Raw genomic sequence first — 19,974 nt, 5'->3', positions numbered from 1 at the left:
GTAGTATATATAAGTCCATGCCACTCTCTCACTTCGCCCCAGCTTACCCTTCCCCCTCCCCATGTCCTCAAGTCCATTCCCTAGTAGGTCTGCATCTCTATTCCTGTCCTGCCCCTAGGTTCTTCAGAACCTTTTTTTTTTTTTTTTAGATTCCATATATGTGTGTTAGCATACGGTATTTGTTTTTCTCTTTCTGACTTACTTCACTCTGTATGACAGACTCAGGTCCATCCACCTCACTACAAATAACTCAATTTCGTTTCTTTTTATGGCTGAGTAATATTCCATTGTATATATGTGCCACATCTTCTTTATCCATTCATCTGTTGATGGACACGTAGGTTGCTTCCATGTCCTGGCTATTGTAAATAGAGCTGCAATGAAGATTGTGGTACATGACTCTTTTTGAATTATGGTTTTCTCAGGGTATATGCCCAGTAGAGGGATTGCTGGGTCATGTGGTAGTTCTATTTTTAGTTTTTTAAGGTTCTATCTAAACGAGAATTTCCTCCACAGGCAAAGCTTGGCATTTGGGGAGGGAAAAAAGTTCCCTTTTGTTCAAGTGTCCCACACAGTAGAGATCTTTAGCATCACCAGCCCCTGCCCACTCCTCCTAAACACCTGCCTGTCACCGTGGCAGCCCAGGTCATCCTCATTTCCAAATGCCCTCTAGGAAGGTCAGGCAGGCTGCTTGCTCTTGGGAACCATTGCATCCATTTGTCAATCAGCAACCGTCTGCCAATCAGCACTTATGATCTTTGACCCTTACTAGGTTATAAGTCCCTAAAGGGCAGGGATTGGGATTAAGTCTTTGGAGTATCCTAATGTGTCACTCACACAGAGCTTCCTCTACAATCGAAATTCAAAGCTGGATGAACTATAATATCCCAAGATGGTATAGTAGAAAAAGCACTGGATTTATAGTTATTTGACCTCCTTGATTCATCATCTATAAAATGGGAGCATCATAGGATAACACCTGCCCAGAACCTTCCACAACCTGGCACAGACTCTATGCAAGGCACATGCTAGGTTCCTTCAGTCCCTTCCTTCTCTCCCCTTTTCCTTTATGTCCTTTCACATCATATAAACAAATATTCTTTTTCACCATTAAGCTGGGGAAGAGAGGCAAAGGGACCACTCAAGTCCCATTCATATATCAGCCGCTGGACCCAAATAGTGGATTCCAAGTCATTTTTCCATAGTACAGGGTATGATACCGCCAGATGATGCTGAGAATTTCTTTCTCCTAAACTAAATTAGTTATGTAAGTTGCTTCTGTTCAGAAAGCTAAAATCCTTACACCATTGGGTTAGGCAAAGTGTTGCTCAGGACTGCGAATAAACATCAGTTCCCATGAGAAGAACGTGTGTTACTCGCATGAGTCACAGACACTATGGGGGAAACTGACCAGAAAGAGAAGGAAAGCCACACGTCTATGATACATTTTGGGGGAAACTCAGTAGGCTAGGATGCGTGATACCCATGACCAGAAATTGTCTGACAAGACTCAGCCCAGATGAGGACCCCCTTCTTGTACACTCAGTGACCACAACTGATCTAGATTCCACAGAGTCAAAGGAAGTGGCTTTGGACACAATTCCCACGACCTGAAATCTCAGATTTCTAAAGAGGTGGATGGGGTGGGCGCGGTGCTGGGGGGATGACTGTCAGCTGTGCACTCACACAAGAGTCAAGGTGAGGCGATGCCTACACTCCTACACTCCTGTGTCCCAGGGAACAATTTTCCTGGGCACCAGTGCTGGACTTTCTGATATGACATGTAGCTGGGAGGAGTGCACATACAATAGTCTCCTTAATTGTCATAATAACTCAGAGAGGAAATGATTGTTATCTCCATACTACAGATGAGGAAAATTACAGTTCACAGAAGTTACGTAACTTGTACAAGTTCATAATGCCAATATGGAGAGACTGGAAATACCCTTGCTTATTCTGTGTCGTGCTCTTTCTACGTCCTGTTAATGATAAAAATGGTCCCTACAGGAATCCTTACAAAACTTACAAGTAGATTGTAAATTTAGAACACAGAAATGGAAATGAAGAACCAGTGTTTTTGCCATAAATAGATTCTGCTAAGATGTTTCCAGAATTTAACTGGAGTGACTCCAACTTTTACCCTGACACAAAATAACTGTTTAGTTAAATTCCCAAACCTTATTGGAGGCACCCAGCTGCTAGAAATCAGTAACCCAGTGAACTAAGGGCCAAATAAATATACCCTTAGTTCTCATCAACATTGAGAAAATGTTGAAATGACAGTAGAAATTGAAAGCAGAACTTGTAATAAACTCTCCCAAGAGCATATTTTGCCTCTCCCCACTTTATCAGGAGCCCTGGTCTGGGAGTTAGGTAAAGTAAATTTTGCCTCTAAGATAGCATTCAAGTTCATCTCCACATATCACTCCTTCCTTTGAATTAAATTCACTTCTTACTGAACTACATTCAATAATAGACCTGTGAGTAGTAAATTCTCTCAGGCTTTGTCCAAAAATGTCTCTATTTCACCTTCACTGTTAAATTATAATATCATAGTGTGTAGAATTCTAAAATGATGGGTTCTTTGCCTCCACACTTTGAAGATATTTTCTCATTAATTTGTTTCATTTTGCTGTTGAGAACCCCTCTGCTGGTCTAATTTTTGTTCCTTTCAAGAGAATCTGTCTTTTCCTTCTGATTGTTATTAGAATTTTTCTCTTTGGTAATTCTAAAGTTTTGATATAATGTGTGAATGTGCGGATTTTTTTTTTTCAACTTTGGGTTTCCTTCTTCAAGCTGTGGCTCTTCAATCCCAGATTTATGTATTCCTTCAATCCTGGGAAGTTATCAATCACAGCCTCTTCAAATTTGCTCCTATCTGACTCTCTAGTTTATTTCTTTTGAGAATTGCTACTACACAAATGCTGAATCCTCTCTTTTCCATATCTCTTAACATCTTATTTCTTCATCTTTTTGTGCCACTTCCTGGGTGATTTCTCACTCTGTCCTTCAATTCACTAATTCTCTCTACAATCTCTACCATTTAAACTGTCTATTAAGGGCTTCAGTTCAATGACCATACTTTTCATTTCTACTACTATACACATACTTTATTTTTTAGTGTCTGGTTTTTAAATATATTTGTATTCTTTCCTTTATTTCTTTAGTAACACTCACTAGATTCATTAATAATCATGTGTATAACCTATGTCCCTTAGCCTGCATTAGCCAGACTGTAGGTTGGCTGCATGTGGGGAGCTGTGTGAGATATAGTGGGTCATGGTGGAATCTAAAGTCAAGGTGAGATATTTTAAGTGGGGTTTTAGTAGCAGACTGGAATGACCAGATATGCACTTCAGATAAATTTCTCTGACAGTAGTAGGTATGATGGCTCTGGGGAGACAGAGGTCAGATTCTGGGAGACTCTTGTATTGTTCCAGAAAAGACATATCTCTGGCAGTTGTCAATGAGGCTAGCATGGTGGGAAAGATACTCTATGTCCCTCAGTTTGACCTTCTTTGAGAAAAAGAATCATTCAGCATCCTGTTTATAACAGTTCAACTATGACTAACTAATATAACTATGACTAAGTCACTTTTTTGATTTCTACAGTTTATATACATTTGCAACTCTTTTCTTTCTTTCTTTCTTTTTCTCCATAGCAATTTTTAAAATTTTTTATTTTATATTGGAGTAGAGTTGATTTACAATGTTGTGTTAGTTTCAGGTGCACAGCTAAGTGACTCAGTTATACATATTCATATATCTATTCTTTTTCAGATTCTTTTCCCAGAATATTACACTGTAATATTACAGAGTATTGAGTAGAGTTCCCTGTGTTATGCAATAGGTCCTTGTTGATGATCTATTTTATATATAGTAGTGTGTTTATGTTAATACCAACCTCCTAATATATTCCTCCCCTGCACTTTTTTTTTGCTTTGACACAATTTTACATTAATTCTTGTTTCCTTTCTACAAAACCATTTTAAAGGCATTTTAATGATTGAGGACCTCAGGTTTTACATGAAGTTGCTCCTGTTGTGAAGAAACAGGGAGTTCTTTATTCTGGAATTTTGCTTCTGTCTTTTCCTCCAGGCCAGTTCTACCTGGTGACAAGATACAATTTGAGGTGAAGTCCAACCAGTCCTCATTTGGCTTAAAAAAGAAAAGACTCTTAGCCTGCCCTGTGGCCAATAGTGTTTGTGGCCACAGCTGGCCATCAGGGAACATTTCCAGTATGTAGAGCCTCAGGCGTTTCCCGGGTCCACTTTCCCACTCAGTGTCCTGTTTATCTCCAGTCCACGCTGACTCAGGGCCGGCAGCCTTGAGGGATGGATGCAGAGGTGATGATACTACTCAGTTTGGCTTCTTGAGCCAGAGGCCAATTAGATTTGCAACAGGCAACATGGACGTGAGTTTTGGCCAAGATGAGGCCCCGAATGAACTCTTGTGAGTTGAAGATTCCTAGTCAAGAGCAGTCCTTTTTGAGAATTGGGGTAATCTGTTTTTGGCAAAACATTGTTTCTTTTTTTGAGGGTGAGAAGAAAAATGGTGTGGGAAAAGCTTTGGAAATCTCGCAAGACCTCTTGGACATGAACAATGTGTTACAAAACACATTTTTGACCAGTTGAGTGTTAACCAATCAAAACCAGACAGATTGTCTTTCTCGTGTTGGCTTCAAAATGCAACAGGGGAAGTGCCATTGCTGAATATGACTGGGAACTTGCTGAACTCAAACATTTGCAAAAGAGCGTCAGAGTCCATATAATGAGAGGACAGAGCTGGGTTTGCTGGTTCCTCTTTGCAGGATGTGATTGCAACCTCCTAGGAGAAAAAAAATGAACACTACCAAATCAAAAGCAGCTCCAACTGTCAGTGGAGGGTGGTCCAGAAGAAAATTTAGAAGAAGAAGGAGATTCATTTCAAACCATAATGAATTCTCTTTGTCATTGAAAACTTATCCAAAACACATTTCATGACAACTTTGACAGGCAATGATCTGCTGGATATACAGAGACTGTTATTTTTTGCCCTCAAATAGCTCTTAAAGTCTCCTTAGAGAAATAGACTTGTAAGTAGAAAATTACAGTATGTTGTGATTTTATAGACTTCGTGGAGCAAGGAGAAAAGTGCTGATTCTGGTGAACTTGGGAACGATCTCACAGAAATGCTGGTTTTGAAGTGGGTCTCAAAAGGTGTTCAGGCATCCCAGGAGAAGGAAATAGTATATACAAAGACTTGAAGTCATGAAGGAACATTGTGTCTACACAGTAAGAAAGGGAAAGTGTGTGCAAGTTGCAGGAGGCGTGTCTGGAGGCCTTAGGTCAGATTGGAATGGTTCCTGCATGGCATGCTAAAGAGTTACTGGAGCCCATAAGGCAGTGCAATACTTGCTTAAATAAGAGTTTCAGTCTTCAGTTTACAACTTTAGTTGTTCAACAGATACATGTGCCTTATTTTCACATGAAAAGCACCACAATCTTAGGTTGCTAATGCCATACAGGGGGACAAGAGCATTGCGCTCTGCATCTAACAGGATTAAGACTAGAACACATCACAGAAAGACACAAAGATTTAAAAAACAGAGCAAGAAAGAAAGTCCAGTTCAGAGACATGGAGGATCATTTAAATACTCAGCTTATGTCTGAAAGGAGTTCCACGAAAAAGAATGAAAGAAATGGTAGGAAAGCAGCAACATTAGAAAAGAATTTTACAGAAATGAGGAATAAGAACGTCTTGAGATTGAAAATAGATTCCAAATACCAAGAATAAAGATGGACTCACACCCAGAAATATCAATATCATTATAACATATAAAATAAAATAAAACAGATAAAGGAAATAAAATCAGATAATGAGAAAATCTTAAAGGCTTTGAGACTGATAAAATAAATGATAAAATAATTCCTAGAAAGGAATGAAAATTAGACAGCAGCCTTCTCAAAGATGTCTTCCAAGAGTAGAGGAAAAACAACCATTAAGCTTGGAGTTTATACCCAGCTAAACTATTATTGAAGAGTGGGAGGAAAATGATGGCATTTTCAAACTTGTAAAGATTGTGGAAGTTTACTATCCAAAGAGTTCCTCAAAAGAACTTCCAGGGAATATGCTTCTGAAAGAAGAAAAGCAAGGGTAGAGATACAGAATAAAATTTAACAAATAAGAGTGATCACATATTTTCTTAAATATTTATCTTTAAAAGTTTTGTGTTTATTATTTTTTCTTTGTTTTATTTTGTTGTTAATATCAATTTATTGTGATTATTATCTTTTAAATGAAAAAGCACTAAATGAATTAATGGGTCTTGGAGATCTGGTAGCCCTAATTGATCTAATATGGAGCATTCTATCCAACAAATATAGAATATGTGTTTTTTTTCAGCAATACTTGAACTTTTAAATGACACAGTTTTTTTTGTTTTTTGTTTTTAACATCTTTATTGGAGTATAATTGCTTTACAATGGTGTGTTAGTTTCTGTTTTATAACAAAGTGAATCAGTTATACATATACATATGTTCCCATATCTCTTCCCTCTTGCATCTCCCTCCCTCCCACCCTCTCTACCCCACCCCTCTAGGTGGTCACAAAGCACCGAGCTGATCTCCCTGTGCTATGCGGCTGCTTCCCACTAGCTATCTATTTTACGTTTGGTAGTGTATATATGTCCATGCCACTCTCTCACTTTGTCACAGCTTACCCTTCCCCCTCCCCATATCCTAAAGTCCATTCTCTAATAAGTCTGTGTAAATGACATAGTTTTAAATGAATGTTCCTCAGGATATTTCTTCTTCTGAACATGTGTTTTCTCCTATTTTTCACTCAAATTTACTCTCTATTGTGTATATCTTCCATGTGTCTACTGAAGAGTCATCAAGGCCGTTAGATGGTGTCTGCTGTGGCTGTGATTTGAGACTGATGTGTCTCCTGGGAGCTTCCCAACTTGACCAATGTCTTCCTCTTCAGCCTTTGAACAGTCATTAGTAGAAGATTTCGTCACCCAGATGTGAATTGAAATTGAACTTGTGGCCTTGAGTTCTGAGGCGCTCACGTTAGTTTTTGGAAGAAGAAAGTTTCTATCTAGGACCATGCCTACTTTTGGAGTAAGATTCACAAGTCAAACAGCAAGATTCTTTGTGCTCTTTGGAAATCTTCCTGAGAGATAGTGCAAGGAATGTAGTGTAATAACCCCAAAGATGATGGATATTCACCAGTGCCCCTTAATGTCATCACTACCCAGAGTACATTAGCCTTTTATGGTCTTTCCCAAAGAGAACATAATTAAGTTATCATAATGGGTCAGGGTAGTGTCTTCTGACTCAAGCCCATCACTCCAGAAGCTGGGATGCTTCCTGTTTTTACTTTCCCAGTGACATAGAAAAATGAATATGCTGCCCTTTGTGAGTGACAATGATCGTACGGTCTTACTCTAGGCTGGCCATTCACTGTGCTGTGATAAGAAGTTTCCATGGAGCCATAACAACCACTTGCTTCCTCACACTCTTTCACAATTTACCAAGACCTTTCCTAAACTGATTTCATGTGATATAACCCAAAACCTGATGACGTAGGCAAGAGAGGTATTATTATTGCTATTTGAGGAATTTGAAATTAAGAGAATTAAAAATAACATCCAGAATTTCCCATGGCTTTGTGAAGATGAAAAGATTAAGACCTAGATGGTGTAACTCAAATTTTACTCTTATTCTCTTCTTGGCCTCTGAGGTACATTGCAAGCTGGCTTCTTGGGGGTAGAGTACAGTGTACACTGCTGCCCAGGAACGTGTTCCATTCTACCAGGTGGGCTTGATCACACCTGACTATACTCAGATCATGTATTGGGCTAAGAGCACATAGTCTGGGGCCAGACTGCTTAGTCTCAAATTCTAACTCCAGAAAATAGTCTAAGGTGTGTGGCCTTGGGCAAGTTTCTTAACGTCTCTGAACCTCAGTTTCTTCAGTAAAATGAGGATTTTTTCTCATTTTACTGAAAATGAGAAACCTTCTAAGGTTACTTACAGAAGGTTACTTAAGGTTTCTTACAGAAACCTCCTAAGGTTTCTGCAGGATTCATGAGGTAATAGTACATTCAAAGTGTACAGAGTAGTGCCCGGCAGGTAACAAGGGCTCTATAGGTGTTTGCTGTTGTGAGGTTATTATTATTATTATTATTAGACTGATGTTAGTGGTGTTGTTATTAGAGCAACAGGGCTGTTAGGCTCAGGCAATGAGCTCCGTGTTTAGGCGCTGTGACCTAAACTCCTCAAACATGTCCTGATAGACGGTGAGCTTAAAGGGAAACAATTGCTCCGTTGATGACACTGAGAAGCTTGTGTAGCAAAAGAACTAAATAAAGGTGGGTTTTCATAGATCAAAGGGTTAGACAGGCACACAGGGTCATCTCAGAGTTGCCACGTTCTCAGACTCTAAGTTCGCCACTGCAGTCAGGATGATTTTTCTCCGTATTAGATCTTTTATTCATCTTACTAATCTTGTCCCTCCCTACTTCCACATGCCTTGGTGTCACCCCAGCCCCAGTCATTTTGGATTCGTAGTGGAAAGACTGAACTAAAAGCACCTGAAGCTGAGAGCCCCGCCCTGCTGATGAAGGAAGTCAAAGATCAAGCCACTGTGGCCTGGATAGGCTCCCTGTCTTTCCATCAGCTGGGTCATTTCGGTCCAGAACCCTCTCTGATTCAAGTGCAAAACTCAAGGGTGCCACCATGTGCAGACTGAAGTCACAGGAAGCCAACAGGAAACCCTGGATAGTTTGAACTTTCTCGATTGTCTGGGAAAGATTTTGATTGCCAAACATCCCTTTCTGATCTTCCCTTGTCTCCACTCCCTTTTGTAACCTGAAAGCTCCCTCCTCTGCTCTTATAGGCTACCTGCATCCTCCAGCCAGAGTCAGTTTTTGCCACTGGCCTGCAATTACACTGTCAAGGAAGCAGATCCTTCACTTCTTGGGTTCTGTGAATAATTCTTGTGGTTTCTCATCAGAACTACCTGCCCTCCAGGCACCTCCCTCCATAACCTCATTCTATTCCTCTTTTAAGAATCCTAGGGGGCTTCCCTGGTGGCGCAGTGGTTGAGAGTCTGCCTGCCAATGCAGGGGACACGGGTTCGAGCCCTGGTCTGGGAAGATCCCACATGCCGCGGAGCAACTGGGCCCGTGAGCCACAACTACTGAGCCTGTGCGTTTGGAGCTTGCGCTCTGCAACAAGAGAGGCCGCGATAGTGAGAGGCCCGCGCACCGCAATGAAGAGTGGCCCCCGCTTGCCACAACTAGAGAAAGCCCTCGCGCAGAACGAAGACCCAACACAGCCATAAATAAAATAAATAAATAAAATTAAAAAAAAGAAGAATCCTAACTCCCTGTTCTCTCTCCAGCCAGTGCTCCTAGGCTCTGCTAACAGTCCCTGGGCTGCTGGCTTTCTGCATTTGACTTTCCCTGTCCTTCCTTAGAGAGTGCACATCTCTGATCTTGGACTTCGGACCTGCATATCCTATCTGCTCCACTTCCTCACTTGTACTATTTCGCACTCCATTCCAGAGACGTACATCCACCTGGCCTTGCAAAAGCAAAGCCTGATTTGGCATCACCGGGTGTGTCACCACACATCACCCTGACAATGCCGTCTGCTCCCACCATGAAAAGTCAACTTCCCCCTTCCCACGCTACGCAAAATAACAGGAGGCCAAATTTACACTATTCAAGCAAAACTATTTGGCTGTCAAGCGGTTGTTTACCCATCAGTTTGTGGCGTGTGTTTGAGGACGTGTCATCCTTTGCTGTCCATGAAGTTCAGATGTGCAGATAGCTCACCCCTCTCACTTTGTACATCAGCCAAGGGATGTACCATTGTTACCCAGAAAGTGGGTTCACCTCTTGGTGGGTGTCGAGCCCATAGACACAGCCAAACCAAAGTTCTGGAGAAGGAAGGATTTATTACTTGCAGCAAGTAAGCAGGACGCTGAGGGTTTTTCCCAAAGCAGTGTCTACCCGAACAGCAAAATTGGGGAAATTTTAAGCTAAGGCCACATGCATATTCATGAAGGGTCTTGAGCAGAGGAGAATTCAGCATAGAATTGGGGCAAAGGTCGACAGAGTCCAAGCCTTAGTGGCTTGAAGTCTGGAGGGTCAACACCATCCTTCCATCCTCCACTGGGATGGGGGCCTTAGTTCCTGCAGAACTCCAAGATATATTATTATGTGTATCCCTTGAGGAGGAACTAAAGCTCTGCTTTATCGCTGCACTATTGTTTGACTGCCTTTTTTTCTGTTCCTGCATTCCTTTGTTCCCTTAAGATTGTTAATTACTGAGAACTGTTCCAGGGCAAGCACTGTGGCCAGACTTATATCACAAAATGTCTTAGGCCAAAATGGCTTCTCTTATGTCAAGAAAGCCATGCCTGGTTCTCTTTCTCCGGGGATGCCCTAACCTATCTGCTTACACCACTCCAGAGAGTTTTGAGTACAGCTCTCTAATATATCTGAAGATTATAACCACACATTCTCAAGCCTTAATTTCTAAGGAAAATATAATTGGTGACAAGCAAATTAAATGTAAGTACATTTCAATTAAACATCACATTTTGGGCTAATACTTCTTTAAAGTTAAGTGTATTGGGGAAGAAATAGAAGCCTCATGGTAGATATAGTATAATATTTGCTCTGATTTATAGCTAATGTTATATTTAGTTAGGTCTCCATTTCAAACCAGGGACTCAGATTTATGGAGAATCCTCTCTTTTCTCTCTACCTACATTTTGCCATCGAAATATTCTGCCGCTGCAACCCATCAGCCACTCCAGATTGCCTTACAGAAGTCCATGCTATAGCCATGTACATTGCAAAGACATGTACACACTGCTGTATTTAAAATGGATAACCAGCAAGGACCTACTGTATAGCACAGGGAACTCTGCTCAATATTATGTAACAGCCTAAATGGGAAAAGAATTTGAAAAAGGATACATGTATATGTGTCACTGAATCACTTTGCTGTACGCCTGAAACGAACACAACACTGTTAATCAACTAGACTCTAATATAAGATAAAAAAGTTTAAAAAAAAATCAACTTCATGGATAAGTGCTCATAATGCTTGGTTTTTGCCAATTTGGCAAGGCCAAGGAGTTTATGGAAGTTCTGTAATGCCGATGTGCTCAGGAAACATCTTCATGTTCCAGCCTGCTCATATGGGAGGTACTTTCCTTTCTTTATATATTTTTATATCAGCCTATATATAAAATGTGTGTATATATATACATATATATGTATACATATATAGAGATATATATACTTTATATCAGCCTATATATAAAATATGTGTGTGTATATATGTATATATACACACATACATATGTATACATATATAGAGATATACATTTTTTTATATCAGCCTATATATAAAATATGTGTGTATATATATATACATACATATGTATACATAGATATAGATAGCTATAGCTATAGATATTGATTTTTTTTTTCTTCCAAGTTCTCTATCTCCAAAGGGCATTTATCTGTTCAGGGCATCTATGCACACATCCTGATAACTCAGACCCTTCAGTTCCAGGACACATTTCACAAGACTTTCAGATCCAAGACTGGGTCCACTGGTATTTGGGTATTACGATATGTGTTTTTCGACTCTCAGTGTTATCATTGTGTCTGGCAGGTTTATTCACACAGCTCTTAGATGCTGAGTGAAAGTTTACATAATTGAAACACTCAACAGCTTAACTAATAGAATAGAAAATTCACTGGAATGGTAACCATCCTCCTCCCACTCAGGCAGGGATGTGATCTGCAGAATGAGGAGAAGATAACAGCTCCCAGTGGAGGCTGCTGCATAGACACCCTGATTTGAGAGCTGTCCTCCCACCCCCACGTGGGTACCACTGCCCACTGCTGATGCCCAAGGTCCTGCTGTGAAAGACCGAGGCCACAGCCACATATGCCTGACCAAGCACCCCCATCACAGCCACCTGAGCGGTTCTGAGCCTCTGGCATTTGCCGGAAAGGTGAGTACTAGTCAACAATATGCTGCTGGGCTTCCCCGGTGGCGCAGTGGTTGAGAATCTGCCTGCCAATGCAGGGGACACGGGTTCGAGCCCTGGTCTGGGAAGATCCCACATGCCGCGGAGCAGCTGGGCCCGTGAGCCACGATTACTGAGCCTGCGCATCTGGAGCCTGTGCTCCGCAACTAGAGAGGCCGCGATAGTGAGAGGCCCGCGCACCGCGATGAAGAGTGGCCCCCGCTTGCTGCAACTAGAGAAAGCCCTTGCACAGAAACGAAGACCCAACACAGCCAAAGTAAATAAATTAATTAATTAAAAAAAAATTTTTTTTTAAATGCCGTGCTGAAACCCACTGGAGAGTTCAGGCTTGAAAAACAACAACAACAACAAAAAAAAAACCCAAAAAAACCAATATGCTGCTAATGAGAAGAAAGGCAGAGATCCCCATATACGACGGTGCCATCCTCCTTCGAGCTTTAGCTGTGTGACTTTGGGCAAGTTAGTAACATGCTCTGTGCCTCATCTTCTCTTCTATAAAATGGGAATCATACTGTTATGTATTGAATCAATAATAGGGGGAATATTTATAATAATAGCATTCTTATAGAATAGAGTTATACAGTATGTATGGAATAGGTAATCGTAGGACTTAGAGTTAAATTATCCATGCCTCACATTCTCATCTGCAGAATCATGATAATGATAACACTTATAGAATAGAGTTGTGTGGATTAAATGAGCTGACGTGTGTAAAGTATTTATTTGGTAAACAGTAAGTATTCAGTAAATATTAGGTACAGAATCTTTCTAATATTCTGGGCTTAAGAGGAACAAAATTGGATGGCAAGTAACGGATTCCCACTTGGAGTCTTGATCACGGGTCATAACCACAGTCCTTGAGTTGGTTCAGAAATATTCCCAATACAGTCCTAAGGGGAACTAACCTCTCCCCCTCCACTTCTTCCCGTGTGAAGTGGAGGCTGGTAGAAGCTGGGAACCACGTTGTCGAGGAGGAGGGATGAGGAGAGACCACTATATTTCAGGAAAACCCATCTCTGGCTTTTTTTTTTTTTTTTCCAGATGGGGCAGAGCTGTGAGCAAATTCTTCCTGGCTGAATGAAGGGAACACATTCATAAGTTGGAGACACAGACCTATGAGGTGTGCAACTTCCTGTTTCCCTGGTGGCTGCTTCAGAAACATTGAGTTGGGAATTTTTATAGTTTCCATTTATTGTCACCCTCCAAAGCTCACTGAAGGATGGATGGGGTGAGTCAGGGAGCTGGTCTGGGAGAGCCGGCTCCAGGAGGCTCACAGCCTGCCTGGCTTTCTCAGTCACTCACAGAGACCCGTGACCTTTGCATCCTGACCCTGCCTCTGGAGAAGGAAATGTGGCGCCTCAAATTCACAGACCCAAAGCAACCGAAAACCATAAGGTATTTCGTGCAGGTCAATGACTAAACCATTCAGGGAAAATGAATACTGATTTTTCTTACAAAAGTATCTCCTGGGATAGTATCCCACACTGATGGCTCAGCCCCAAGACGTAACTGTGTAATTAACTTGGTCTGGTTTGGACCTCTCCCGACTTCTCTGTGGTCCTTGCCGATACAGGCATAGGCGGCATCTTGAGCGTCCCCCCGGGGCTTCAAGCACTCATCTGTCTTGGTCAGTTTCCTTATTGTCTCATCAGGGCTCCTCAGCCCCTACGGCACCCTCTATCTTCTTACTCTAGCTGCCCCTGAAGTGTCTGCAGCATCAGGGTTTCATATTTGTTGTTTTTCACATTTTAACCTGGGCCAGTGTTTTTTAATCTTTTCTGGTTACAGACCACTTTAAAGAATCTAATAAATTCTATGGATTAGAAAATCCACATAATTTCAGGGGATCACAAGCCCACCGAAGCATCCCCATAACCTCCCCAGCATCCGTGTGGGAAAGGAGAAAATCAACCCCTGACATCCAAGAACTGGTCCAGCACTTAAGAGCTGGTAGTGGTTTGCTGGCGCTCACAGCTGGTCTGCATTACTCCCCCGGGCTTGGGTCCCCAGCAGTCTCGCCAATGTCAGCCAGCATCAGTGTCAGGCAAGGTCAGTTTGAGAACTTGATAAAGTGAGACAAAGCCAGGCTGTTCCATACTTTTGTCTAAGCACAGACAGAGCCAAGATCGCTATGTCAATGACAAAACACTGCAAGTCCCCCTCTTGACAAAAATGAGTGACTTTACCGATTACTTCTTCATCAAGCACAGTTTTATCCTTGTTCTGCTCTTCCCTCTCTATAGATAAGATTTATGTAGATACTCAATCATAGAATTGACCCTGCCTTTTATTTATGGTTTCTGTATCTTTATTGCGATATAATTCATATACCATACACTTCACCTATTTAAACTACATGATTCAATGGTTGTTGTATATTCAGAGTTGGTCAGCCATCACAACAATCAATTTTGGAACATTTTCAAATACGTTCCATGGGCAGGAGGGGATTTATGGATGTAACTGACGTCACTCAGCAGAACAGCAGGGAACCTCTGGGTCAGGGAGCTCCAAAGGACAGCAAGCCTGGGATTCTTTATAGCCCTGAGGCTTCTCTGTGCTAGTAGAGGTTGGGTGTAGTTTGGCAGGGTATACAAAGCAAGCAGGCTCTAAGTGGCTAAAATGATTTGAGCTATGTTTCATACAATTGAACGTGTAAAATTCTGAGTTTGACTCCAGTGGGTTTTGAGCTTATCAGTCTCAGCTTGCTGTGAAGAATAAACAATCTAGGGGCTCACATACAGAGGCCATCTTTGGCTCACTTATGTAACAGTTCTTCAGAATATCACATTGTTCTTTGAGCAGGGCCATGAGCAGATCAGAACTCCATAACAGTTTCAGGCTGCAGTGAAAACCGTCTTTCCACGTGGGCTATATGACATCAAAGAACCTATGGCTTCAGTGGTGTCTGGTGTAGAGTTTTTTGGCAAGCCCTGATGGGAAAATCCCAGCATGCATTCCCTAAGGTTCTGGCATCTCATCTGCAGTAGAGAATTATACACTGTTTGGAAAGTAGCTCCTGTTACTGGGATATCTTAGAGGGCAGAACAATAGGACATCATGTGATCAACTACGGAGACAGAACTGCCCATCATGAGCTGGGTTAGATCCATCAGGCCGTAAGGTCAGGCGGGCTCATCAACAATTCACTTTACGTTAGATGTGGCATATCCAAGACCAGAACAAACAGGGATGGGGAGAGGGCACGAGGAATTGCAGGAGCACTTGGCCCAGACCCCCATGTCAATCACCACTGTTGTACTGGAATCTCCTCTTCAGCAATTATGATTGGCAGAAGAGAAAGCAGGCCGAGTCTGGTCCACAAAAGGGTTGGTTGGCTAAGTATGTGGGTGCAAGGTGAAAATGGACTATCCTGAAATACGGCCGGACTCAGATGATGATCCTGAAAGTCAGTGGTGAAGGTGAATCCTCCTGATGGGCAGAGCTTGGGTGATGCACGTGGTCATTCACATTGTGTGGAAAGAAAAGTGATCTGAGGTGGGACTATATACAGACTCACAGGCAGTAGTGAATGGTTTGGCTGTTGGTCATGGCCATGAAAAACAAAAGATGAGCAGATCAGGAATAAGGAGGTCTGTGGATCAGCCTATGGAGCGGGCACCATACATGGAGATTTTGTATCACATTTTAGCACCCGCCAGAAAGCAGCCCCCACTAAAGAGCCTGTAGACAGCTAGGTAGACAGAATGACCATAAGACTCAACAACAGCCACCTTCTGTCGCTGGCCACCTCAGCTCTGGTGCGATGAGCTCATGACCAGTGTATTCAGAAGGAGCTTATGCATGGCTCCCACAGCCAGGTTCCCACCCAGCAAGTTCTGATTAGCTACTGCTGCTGCCACACATACCAGCAACAGACACCAATGCTGAGCCATCGAATATGGCACCATTTCTCAAATGCCTACTTGGTTGCAAGGTGATTACACTAGACCATTTCCATCCTTGAAGGGGTAGAAAGACATCTTGACTGGATAAGTAGATATTCTGAGTACAGGTTGGTTTTTCTTGCTTGCAGGGTCTTATCCAAAGGCTTGCAGAGTATTTGACCCACCAACATGGGATTCCACATAGCATTGCTTCAAACCAAGTGTGACCAAGGAGCTGTATCAGGAGGTCACAGGACCTATGATCCTATGGCATATCACACCACCAGAAGCTGCCAGCCTGATAGAGCAATGGAGTGATCAGCCTTAGCGCTCCCTTGGAGATGATGCCATGTAGGAATGGGACACGTCCTCCGTGCGAAGTGTACACGCTAAATCATACGCTATGTTCTTACCCTGACAAGTAGAATACAGAGTCCAAGAACCAAGAGACTGAAATAGGCAGTGTCTTGCTTACCATTATTCCCACAGATCCACTTGGGGAAACTGAGCTTTCCATTCCTGAAAATTTAGGCTCTACATAAGTAGAAATCCTGATTCCCAGAGGAGGATCACAAGGAACATTGGAAGGACCCCATTCAACATTGAGCTCTGTCTTTAGGCTGATAACTTTAGGCTCCTGTGTCAGGAGTCCATCAATTCAGAAAGGAATCACCAGACTTGCAGGTTTCATTGGCCCTGACATTTAGGAGGTACGGTTGCTGTTATGCAATGAGGGCAAGAAAGGGTGGACCCCACGTGATCCAGCCATCTCTCATTACTCTCAGACCAAATGTGACAAGAAACAGAGAAGAAGCCATGGTTGGAGAATGTCATGGTACTAAGGGCTCAGATCCCTCAAGAATGTGGGTCTGAGTCACTGACCAGCAAGCCACAAGACCAGCAGAGAAATCTGACCTAGGACAAGCGGGTAAATGAATATTCAGAAAAGAGATGATCAAGTCCACCTAGCGCGACCATCACATTTTCATGGAAAGAAAGTGAAGTTTAGAAAAAGGAAAAGATTTACGTTAAGCTACATGGTTAGTGATTTCAAACGGAGTGGAATAGGACTCCAGTTTCATGACTCAGCCCACTGAGTTTTCCTCTCCTGTCTTTGTGGGCTCTGACGCTGTTTCCACTACTTACTTGCTGTGTGATCTTGAGTAAGTGACTAAACCTCTCTGAGGTTCACTCTCCTCATCTGTAAAATGAAATCTAGTAGCTATCTCTCAGGGTGTTGGAAGACATAGATGAGCTGGTGCACTTGGAGACATTTGCAGAGTAAATAGCTTAACATATAATATCCAAGATGCAGGACACCCGAAATGTGGAGCTACTATTTTTAAATATGAAATGCCTTGGTTTCCATCAGCTTTTCCTTCATAGCACTATCCTATCTCTTGCTCTTCTGCCTCCATACACAGAAGCTTTTATGGCAGGAGGTTCTATGGAGGAGAGAGAGAAATCAGAGAGGGGACTAGATACCTAGAAATTCCTACCTCTGGCTCCTCTGGGTGGGGAAGTTAGGGCAGGGTGAGGGAACATTCCAGGGTACAGGACGGGGATGTTGGTGGACATGGCTGGGTGTTCCGCTGGAGGTAAGCGATGCCTCCTCAGGTGCTGTGGGAAATTCACTGCATGTGCCTGCACCGAGTCCACGGGCCAGAGGGAATGCTTGCTGTTGGAGGAGATGATTGAACACGGCCAAGTTTAAACTCCAGGTGAAGGGAATCGCTAAGAAGGAGTGAGGACACAGGCAAACGGGTCATGGCCACCTCCCAAATTATGGACCGTACTGACCACCTCCACCATGTTCCAGACACGTAATCCAAAAGGAGGAGCACGAGAAATAGGAAAACATACCATCCTGGACTCCAAAGCCATGCATTCTCTGCACTGGAAAGGAGAGTCTGGACCTCTAAATCATTTGGGGAGCCTCTCAAAAATGTCGATCCCTAGCGGCCAGCAATTTGGATGGGCCAGGGCCCAGGAATTTTTCTGTTCAAGCAGCAGCCCAAGGGATTCTAACGCGAATGACCTTTGAGGGGCCTTTAACAAGCACTGATTTGCTGTCTCCTAGACAGGCAGCAGCCGCCATAGGAAGTGCCTCCAGCTCAACCACAGGGTTATAAGTCAGTGTCTTGTCCCCTCTGCGCCTCCACAGCCCTCCAGGGCCCACTTACGCATTCTGTCCAACATGTTAGCCATGGGGCCTGTGAAATGCGACTGGCCCACATTGAGATGTGCTACAAATACAGTACAGACGCTGGGTCATGAAGACTCGGTACAAATAGAAAAAAGGTAAAAGATCGCAATAATAATTTTTGACATTGATTACATGTTGAATTGACGATATTTTGGATATATAAGATTAAAGAAAATTACGACAAAATTAATTTCACTTTTAAGGAACTTTTTTCACACGGCTACTGGAAAATTTGACACTGTATTGGCGGTTGTCAGTCTATTTCTATTGGATGGCGCTGGTCTAGACAATACCACCTCCACCCTTTCCCCACACCTACCGCTGCCCCCAACTGATAAGGTCCCTTTGGAACCCTAATAACTATCCCTTATTGCTTCTTGTGTGCCAGACACCACACTAAAGGCTTCCCATGTTATCTCATGTAATGATACAGATATCACAGTCTCTAGTCCTCAGATGAAATGCCCCCAAGACCAGCCTGTCCTTAAGTTTATCATGTCCTCCTGTCACCTATGTGCTCCGCCAGCCGCAAGCTCTTGGAGATTAGGGTGCGTTTCCTGTTTAACTCCCACTTCCTAGCAAAGTGGTGCGTGGGGTGCAGAACTCAGTGTGCTGAATAAAGAAGTAGTGAGATTAAGGGACTTGCCACTCTCTGGGTCACACACATACTCCATGGCAGTGTTACCAACCAGGCTTCTTGGACTTTTTTTTTTTTTTTTTTGGTCACACCACGCAGCATGCGGGGTCTTAGTTCTCCGAGCAGGGATTGAACTCGTGCCACCTGCAGTGGAAGCGCGGAGTCTTAACCCCTGGACTGCTAGGGAAGTCCCAGGACTTTTTTTAAATAAATTTATTTATTTTATTTATTTATTTTTGGCTGCGTTGGGTCTTCGTTGCGGTGCGCAGGCTTCTCATTGTGGTGGCTTCTCTTGCTGCGGAGCACGGGCTCTAGGCACACGGGCTTCCGTAGTTCTGGCTCACGGGGTCTAGAGCGCAGGCTCAGCAGTTGTGGCGCACGGGCTTAGTCGCTCCGCGGCATGTGGGATCTTCCCAGACCAGGGCTCGAACCCGTGTCCCCTGCATTAGCAGGCAGATTCTTAACCACTGCGCCACCAGGGAAGCCCGCCCTTCCCCCCAGGACTTTTTAATCAATAGAAATTGGTAAGAGGTCAGAGGAGAATTCCAGGCAAGGCTTTATTGGGACTCATGCTGCAGCACGAGGGAGTGAAAACAAGTAACAGGTTCCCTTGCTCACTCCCGGAGGGGGGAGTGAACTGGTCCCTTAGCTGGTGTGAGGGTGGGAGTGAATGCCCATCCCCCTGGTGGTGCTGTTTGCAGGGATCACGCGCAGTCCGCTGCTTTTTCTCCCAGCGCTTCAGAAGTGGCAGTTGGCTTTTGGCTTTTTTGTATCTTACTGTTCATAACTGACCCCACTTGCACACAGCGTGCAGTTAATTTTAGTCCCTTATAGTTTCTTTGTATTCTGTTGCTTGAGGAGACATTTGTCCAGGTGCAAGCACTGCAGTAAAGGTCCCAGGTCCCAGCCTGTCCCAGCAGCACCAGCATTTGAATCCCGACCTGTCTATAAGGTGCATCTTTTTTTTTTTTCCTCAAAATACCTTTATTGCAAACATAGAGGAAAACGTATGGAACCTACATGTAAGAAGTAACTCCACGTCCAGTGGAAAAGAGAAAGTCATCTGGTATTTCTCTGTATCTTCTCTCGGTCTCTCTCCATGTAGTGTCTCACTAGTGCTTCTCTCTGCACTTTTGCTCCATTCACTTCCTTGCAGATTGACTTCCTTTGCAAGGCT

General features: G+C 43.0%; 1 long non-coding RNA gene across 1 annotated transcript in view; it reads left to right on the top strand.

The window, feature by feature from the left end:
- LOC309666306 overlaps nucleotides 1–12,351 on the top strand; it is a 98,874-nt gene extending 86,523 nt beyond the window's left edge. Inside the window, exon 2 of the long non-coding RNA XR_014267033.1 lies at nucleotides 128–12,351. This is a non-coding gene — a long non-coding RNA (uncharacterized lncRNA). The remainder of the gene's footprint in view (nucleotides 1–127) is intronic.
- Nucleotides 12,352–19,974: the final 7,623 nt, after the last annotated feature.

This window comes from Balaenoptera physalus (assembly GCF_965194825.1).
Source record: "Balaenoptera physalus genome assembly, chromosome: 8".
Taxonomy (NCBI): Eukaryota; Metazoa; Chordata; class Mammalia; order Artiodactyla; family Balaenopteridae; genus Balaenoptera; species Balaenoptera physalus.
The sequence above is the reverse complement of the archived record's forward strand: the minus strand, read 5'-3'. Positions and strand labels throughout refer to the sequence as shown.